General features: G+C 48.5%; 1 long non-coding RNA gene across 1 annotated transcript; it reads right to left on the minus strand.

Moving 5' to 3' along the window:
• Positions 1–471: 471 nt before the first annotated feature.
• On the minus strand, positions 472–8,352 carry LOC308552002. The gene is made up of 2 exons (XR_013998087.1): positions 8,180–8,352; positions 472–712 (listed from the first exon to the last, which is right to left on the minus strand). It is a non-coding gene; the product is annotated as an uncharacterized lncRNA (long non-coding RNA).
• Positions 8,353–8,673: the final 321 nt, after the last annotated feature.

An 8,673-nucleotide genomic window follows, 5' to 3' on the forward strand; every position in this document is an offset into this window, starting at 1 on the left:
CAGTGTCCCCCATCGGGGCCAGCACCCGATGCCGAGTGGACACCCATCGTCCAAAGCTCCCAAGAGGAAGGTCCTAACCATCGATGAGGCCACAGCCACGATGCGGTGACCACGGACAAGTCAAGACCCTTTATGGCCTGGCCAAGTGATTACAGACGGGAGTTTGGGCCAAGAAGCTAATTTTACCACCCTGGGCAGTTTCGCTCAGTGGTTAGAGGGTCGGCCCATGGACCGAAGGGTCGTGGGTTTGATTCCCAGTAAAGGGCATGTGCCTGGGATGCAGGTTCAATCCCCGCCTCTGGTTGGGGCACGTCTAGGAGGCAACCAATTGATGTGTCTCTCACATTGACGTCTCTCTCTCTCGCTTCCTTCCCCTCCTTTCTCCCTTCTCCTGTCTCTAAAAATCAATGGAGAAAATATCCTTGAGTTAGGATTAAACGCCCCCCCCCCAAAGAAACAGAAAGAAACTAATTTTACCTTGTTTTTAGCCAATGAGTTCCGGGCCTGTTTGTTACGCAGCAAGACGCTAGCTATTACACACGCATCTTCCCAGCTTAAGACGAATGTCTTGATTTCAATTTTTGTAATGGAAAAAAACACAAAAAAACCGACAAATTGGGCTGAGCCGGACCCTTTGAAGGTCGAGTTGCCCTCTGTAAATAGGCTGTCGAGAAACGGTGTATTTTGGGTCCTCCAGATGATGGTCGCTACTCTGAACGTAGAAATGGCATCTTAATTAGCAGATTAAGTCATGACGAATGCGTCCGCTCACTCAACATCTTTGCACTCCTTTTGGGCGATGGCTCTGTTTCAAGAGGGACTCTACTTCCGCCAGTAGGCAAATATATAAATATTCAATTAGGGGACACAGATAAACAAGAACTGAAGTGTGTGTGTGTGTGTTTTTTGTTTCAAGTCTGTAGTTGATTAAAGATGGTATTTACTGGAATTTTATACATCCCCCCAGTGGTTATAAATTAATAATTTGCTATATTTATTGGAGCGCTCGTCTGTGCAATCCCATCAATTATTAATGAGTGCATTTATTGCGTATAAATAATAAAATCTCCGTCTCTTATTGCAACCGATGCTCCATGTTAATATACGGAGACTAGCCCATGAATGATGAAATGGAGGTAAGATAAATACTGTTATCGGGGCTGCCAAGCATTTGTTTTTATCCAAACACTTCAAGGCAACAGCCGAAAAGGCTAGAAATGACTTTGTAGCGGGGACTGGAAGTGCTGGCATTTATATCCTTACGCTCCACACAGGTTAAAGGTAATTTGCAAATAAGCCGCAGACTTACGGAGTGGACCTCCATGGGTTTTTCTGCCATTCAAATGCACAGATAGCAATAAGCAATCTATTGGCCCCCTAGTCTATGCCACCCCGTAGGAGGGGCTGGCATATGTCACCTACTGAAGGCTCAAGGTGGTGCCACTACCCTCAAAACCAGAGCCACACTCTGTGACTCAGCCATCCCACTTCTGGGCATAGACCCCAAAGAATGGAAAGCGGAGACCCTAACAGATATCTGCACACCCATGGGCACGGCAGGGTTACTCACGATAGCTGAAAAGTAGAAACAACCCAAGTGTCCATGGATGGTGGGTGGATGGATGGTGGATGGAAGGATGGATGGATGGATGGATGGATGGATGGATGGATGGATGGTGGATGGATGGATGGTGGATGGATGGATGGATGGATGGATGGTGGATGGATGGATGGATGGATGGATGGATGGTGGATGGATGGATGGTGGATGGATGGATGGATGGATGGATGGTGGATGGATGGATGGTGGATGGATGGATGGATGGTGGATGGATGGATGGATGGTGGATGGATGGATGGATGGATGGATGGTGGATGGATGGATGGATGGATGGATGGTGGATGGATGGATGGATGGATGGTGGATGGATGGATGGATGGATGGTGGATGGATGGATGGATGGATGGATGGTGGATGGATGGATGGATGGTGGATGGATGGTGGATGGATGGTGGATGGATGGATGGATGGTGGATGGATGGTGGATGGATGGATGGATGGATGGATGGATGGTGGATGGATGGTGGATGGATGGATGGATGGATGGATGGATGGATAGATAAGAGAGTGTGGTTTAGCCACAGAATGGAATCTGACTCAGCCTTAATATGTGCCCGACTTCCTTCCTTCCTTCCTTCCTTCCTTCCTTCCTTCCTTCCTTCCTTCCTTCCTTCCCATCCACCCAGCATTCATCCATTCATCCATCCACCACCATCCATCCACCATCCATCCACCCACCATCCATCCATCTATCCATTACCATCCACCTACCATTCATCCATCCACCATCCATCCATCCATCCATCCATCCACCATCCATCCATCCATCCACCATCCATCCATCCATCCATCCACCATCCATCCATCCATCCATCCATCCACCATCCATCCATCCATCCATCCACCATCCATCCATCCATCCATCCACCATCCATCCATCCATCCACCACCATCCATCCACCATCCATCCATCCATCCACCACCATCCATCCATCCATCCACCATCCATCCATCCACCATCCATCCATCCATCCACCACCATCCATCCATCCATCCACCACCATCCATCCACCATCCATCCACCCACCATCCATCCATCTATCCATTACCATCCACCTACCATTCATCCATCCACCATCCATCCATCCATCCATCCATCCATCCATCCACCATCCATATATCCATCCATCCACCATCCATCCATCCATCCATCCATCCATCCACCATCCATCCATCCATCCATCCATCCACCATCCATCCATCCTCCATCCATCCATCCATCCACCCATCCATCCATCCATGCAGTCATGTATCTCTTTATTATCTACCTATCATCTATCTATGTATATATCTATCCATCTAGTGATTGACAACCATAGTGATTTTATCTTCTAGGGGTCACTCGACAACATCTGAAGACATTTTTGGTTCTTGAAATTGGGGCAAAAGAGCTCCCAGTATCTGATGGGCGAAGACCAGGGAGGCTCCTCAACACCCCACAGAGCCCAGGAAGCCCCACATCGGAGAGTCACCCAGCCCCAGATCTCAGTGGTGCCCAGGCTGAGAAACCCTGAAACAGACAAATATTTTAACATCCCGGCTCGACGTCGGGGAGCTCTCACATACGTTTCCTTCCTACCCTTGATTTTTTTCGACTGTAACAGTTTCTCGAAATATAAAATTCTGCTTGAAAAGCGCCTCGGATACCCTCAGAACTGAATCCCTGTGACCCTTCTTTAGGGGAAGCATTCACCAACGAAGGGACCTCCTTGGTTATTTAGTTGGGGCTGTGCACCAACCCAGCAGGCAGGCAGGATTCTGCGGGGCTTTAGCAGTTACTGTGGCCGGTCTCAGGGGCCCAGGGTCATTGTGAACGAGACAAAGAGCCAGCGGGGGACCCTGCCCACACCAGCTGGGCAGGGGTTCGGCTTTTGTAAGGAGGCCTTTCGTATTCAAATCTGCCTCCTTCTCTGGGGGCTCTAACCTCACCAAACACATTGCTCCTTGGATCTGCGACTGGGAAAGTTACCACCAGAGGGCTGGGCCCGGCGCTCAGACCCAGAGTGACCCTTCCTGACCCAAGCTGCATTTCGGGCTAGTCTACTTCCCAAGCAGACACCCCAAGAACGTCTTCTAGGGGGGCTGTTGATGTAAGAAATGTCCCAACCCGTAGAGAATTTTCATGTGTTTATTTGAGTGAAACGATTGCCGGGAAACAAAATCTCCACAGATTGAGAAACGCTCTGGAAAATGGCAGTTCTGCCCCTTGTTTTATGCAAAGAGGAGACGTAAGGGGGTCCCGTGAAATCCACGGGGGACAGATGAGGGAGGCGGGAGGAAGCAAAGCGGGGAAACCTCTGGGGTTGGGCAGAAAATAAAGTGATGGACACACGTCTTTTACTCCGGTGGGTGCAGGATAGTTAACAGTCAGCAATTAACTTGACGACAATGAGGGGGCCTGTGGTCTCTGCAGAGCAGGGCCTGTGCCCTGAGGGGTCCGGGAAAAGGGAAATTACTCTGTCATCCCAAGGATATGTGATCGTAGATGCAAAAAGACAATAGACAGGCTCAGTTCCGGTAAAGATGGACCTTTGTCAGGAAGATTCAGGCCTAGGACCTGAGGACCCTCCATAAACTGCTTTTCGTTAGAAAGTTTTCCTTTCAGACCATCCCGTGGGGCTCCTTTAGGCCTCTGAGTTTGCAGGGCCGCCCGCAGGCCTCCCCTGAGCCCGTCGGGTGAGCGTGGGGCCCCTTTTCCATGCCCAGGGCTCACAGGACCGGGTAAGATTTCTCACTTCCCTGCTAACAGCTCTTTTTTTATTTTTATGTTTTTTTATTAATTTCCACTCATTGATTTTTAGAGAGAGAGGGAGGGAGGGAGAGAGACACATCGATTGGTTGCCTCCCACCCATGCCCCCTGGCTGGGGTCGAACCTGCAACCCAGGTGCCCTTGACGGGGACTCGAACCCATGACCTTTCGCTGGTTGGGCGGCCGCTCTAACCACTGAGCCACGCCGGCCAGGGCCAACGGCTCTTGTAGCAACTGTACTATTTGCACACACGTGTCTGAATGGTCCCCGGACACCTTAAAGCAGCATCTCAGCAAAGATGCATCGACGGGCTGGCGCCCAGGGACCCGAGTCCCTCTCCCCAACGTGTTCACGCTGATGGAAGAAACCACAGCTCCGGGGTAGGGGCGGAAAATACGGGGTGACCGAGCCCACAACCCGCAGGCGTTGACCAAAAAAATAAAAAAAAGATTCATTTCTGCAGATTCTTTTAAGCGTTGAAATGAGCTGTACGTTCATATCGCCACGCGAAGGGCCTGTAGGTAACATCAGCGCCGCAGGAAAATATAAAATGCCGAGCCACACGCTTGATAAGAAACGTACCGAAGGCATTGGAAGTAAAAATTACCAAGTTTTACGGATGCACATAAAACAGTATCTAAATGGAGAGGCCTGTTGCCTTTCTCAACGCAGACGTTGAATATGTGCGTCGATATTTCCCAAATTAAAATACGGGCTTCATCCCTCGGGGGATTTTTAAGCTGGGAAATGGTAAGAGCGATCGCAAAATGCTTTTTTTTTTTTTTAAGTGAGAATCAATTGGTAAAAAAACGCCAAGCTGGTTCTGAGGAGCCGTGAAGAGAGCGAACATGCATTAGCAGGCAATAAAACCCTTTTTCATAAAAGCACCAAAAACCGAAAGCAGCCGGACACGGGCAGATGAAAAGACAGAGCCACGACGCTGAAGAAATTCCCTGAGAATTGATGATGTGACGAAGGCGGGTTTTCTAATTCGTTCCATAGAAAAATGCAAAAAATCCAGGACTTCGGTGCGTCGCAAAATATATACTAAATTAAAGAGAGGACGAGGAACATATGGCAAGTGCATTAGACTCCAGAAATGTCATTAATCCATAAAGGACTGTTTCAAATAAAAGATAATTTTTCCCCAATAAAAAAAAAAAAAAATATATATATATATATATATATATATATATATATATATATATATATATAAGCCAAAGGGCATGAGACAAATGGCCACTAATCAAAAGAAAATGTTTGACTCCAGGAAACATGATGGAAATTCTTTCTCTAAAACGATGAGGCCTCTTCTGAGTCTTGCAAATTGTTGGTTTTTTTTTTTTTTTTTTTTGCTGTTCCCCAAAATGATTCCGCTGGTGTGCGCACTGTTTTCGGGAGGCGATATCCAATTAGGACAGTCTTTCGGGAAAGCGCTTTCTAGACAAGAATCATTAAAAACACCCGGTAACCTTGCCCAGGCCAGCGTGACTCAGCGGTTAGAAGGTCGGCCTGCATGCTGAAGGGTCACGGGTTCGATTCCCGGTCAAGGGCACGCATCTGGGTTGCAGGTTCGACGCCCGGCCCCTGTTGGGAGGCGACCTCTGGCCGTGTCTCCCTCACATCGATGTTTCTCTCTCTCTGTTCCCCCCGCCTCCCTCGCTTCTGCTGTCTCTGAAAATCAATGGCAAAAATATCCTCGAGTGCCGATTAAAAAATAAAAAATAAAAACACACGCACACCCCCCTTGGATCCAACAATTGCATCTTGAAACCAACAACCGTAAAGAAATAGCAGAACAGCACGGATGCCAATATTCGGGGTTTTTCTTCCAGGGGAGAAAGCTATGGGCCATTTTAAAAAATTTTTTGCGTTTTTTTTTTTTTTCTCCTGTGTTTTTGACATCTCCTAGGATTAAAAAAAAAAAAGACAGCCGTGGCCGGGTGGCTCGGTTTGGTTAGAGCATCATTTGCATGCGCCAGGTCACCGGCTCTGTGCCCGGTAGGGGGTCCGATGTCCCACTCTCCCATCCGCGTCTCTCTTCCTCTCTCTCGAAAATAAATATTAATAAAAATATTAATTGTAGCCCAGCTGGGCGTGGCTCAGCGGCTGAACATCGACCTATGGTCCAGGAGATCAGGGTTTGATTCCCGGTTGGGGCACATGCCCGGGTTGTGGGCTCCGTCCCCAGTCGGGGGCAAGCAGGAGGCAGGTGATCCGTTTCTCTCTCTCTCTGAAATCAATAAAATATATCTAAAAATATATTTTTAGATATAGATAAATATATATATTTAATATATATAATAGATAAATATATGTATTTAATATATAATAGATAAATATATATTTAATATATATATAATAGATAAATATATATATTTAATATATATAATAGATAAATATATATATTTAATATATAATAGATAAATATATATATTTAATATATATAATAGATAAACATATATATATATATTTTTAAATGGTGCAGTAAGAGAGAAACGCATGGGGCCCTGGGGGAGACACAAGAAAGCCAAGGGGAGCGTGGAATGGAAGGCGGGACCTCCCACCAGAGGTGCTGCAAAAAAAAACAAACAAAAAAACCCCGAAAAAGCCAGGAATCAGGAAACGACCGCCGGACACTGTTCTCGTGACATTCACGTCTATGTGCGTGTTTTCTTAGCTCCGTGATCCGCGTAAACAACGAACGGGGCCTCCGTCTAGCAGTTAGAGAAGCGACTCTAGGGGTGCAGGGGGCCCCACGGGGAACATAAAAGGAGGCGTCTCCCATACGTCCAACCGTAAAGATAAATCTTAAAAAAAAGCAAAAGACGGAGGGATGTGAGTGGAATTGCCCCGGACGCCCTTCCTGGATGTCCCCCAGCACCACATTATGGAAAGACGGGGTCCTGTGTGTGGAGATGTCACCGAGGGGGTGGGGGGTCAGGGGGCAATGCCCGGGCCGTGGTCAGATCCCCGATGTGTCCCGTGAAACATCTGTTCTGCGTGTGTGTGTGTGTTTCGTAGCTGGCCCGCGCCGGGCCAGAGCGGAGGAAGCCCGGTTAAAATAAAATAATTTAAAATTAAAAAAAAAAACAAAAAACGACACACTGACGTACTTCCGAAGCCCGTTTTTGGCATTTCAAGGGTGACCTCGGGAGGGACCGTAAATATAAAATTCATATGCGCTTGGCTTCCTGCCTATAATTACCTATCAAAAGGTTCAGGGTTTCAATGAAACCCTTTATGAAGCTAGAAGAGGCATCGGGGTGGAATCCGGATGGCCGTCCCCCCCCCCACACACACACCTCCCGGCCAACCGTCCCCCCATCCCCGCCTCCCAGGAACATGCCCCGGACACAGGCCCACATTCCCGTTCCCAAGACGAACCCCAGCATGTGCCGTCCAGGCCCGCTTGATGTTATTAATCCCGGCACAAGATGTTTGTTTTATACGAATATTCCTCATGGAATGTTTCCTTTAAGGAAACATCCGTGCAGAGGAGAGGCCACAGAAGACCCCCCCCCCCCCGCCGTAAGCACCCCGCCGTCGGAATCCCCGAGCTCCGCCTTTGGCGATCTGAGAAACTGGGTTCGCTCCTGGCGCTTGGACGGTGTGCCCTTGACGGGTAATTGGCACCAGGTCCTCCCGCCTCACCAAGTCGAAACGGGTAGGCGGCAGATGGTTCCTGGATTCCACCTCCGTATATGGTCGAAAAATCCTTCCAGGCAACCTTTTTAATCACCCCGGGGTTCTTTCCAAAAATAAAAAAAAAAATAAAAAATAAATGTCTGGATCGATTCTACTCACCGGAGACGCTTATTGTTTCTGCGTCCTGTGATTTCCTCCGGGGGGACGGGCCCAGGGTCTCAAATTTCCCCCCGTGTTCCGGAGACGCGGGGTTGTGCACCCCGTTAACAGGTTCACCGGGGCAGAGCTGCTCCGCTCCGACGGACAGGGACATACCCGTCTCCGCACGTCGAGGGCCCGAGGGGGGAATTGCGGGCGACCGATGACATCACCGGCGTTTTTCAAAGGGCTGCGCAGACCTCGGCCCGGCCAATCAAGGTAATTCTAATGGATGTTTCTGTCTGCTCGACAAATGAGGCTCACACATGTGTTCCGAATTTCTCCTTCCCCTCTCCCCCCGGCGTGTAATTCTTAAACGCGGCTTAGTTGTTGAGACAGAGCTAAATCAAACTAATTCTGCGGGACTACAAATTCCGGGTTAATCGGAATCTGTGCTTGTTAAGATAAAGACCGGGAGACATCTGGTCTTGATTTGCAAGGGAGAGCTCCGGAGG

This window comes from Miniopterus schreibersii (assembly GCF_964146895.1).
Source record: "Miniopterus schreibersii genome assembly, chromosome: Y".
NCBI lineage: Eukaryota > Metazoa > Chordata > Mammalia > Chiroptera > Miniopteridae > Miniopterus > Miniopterus schreibersii.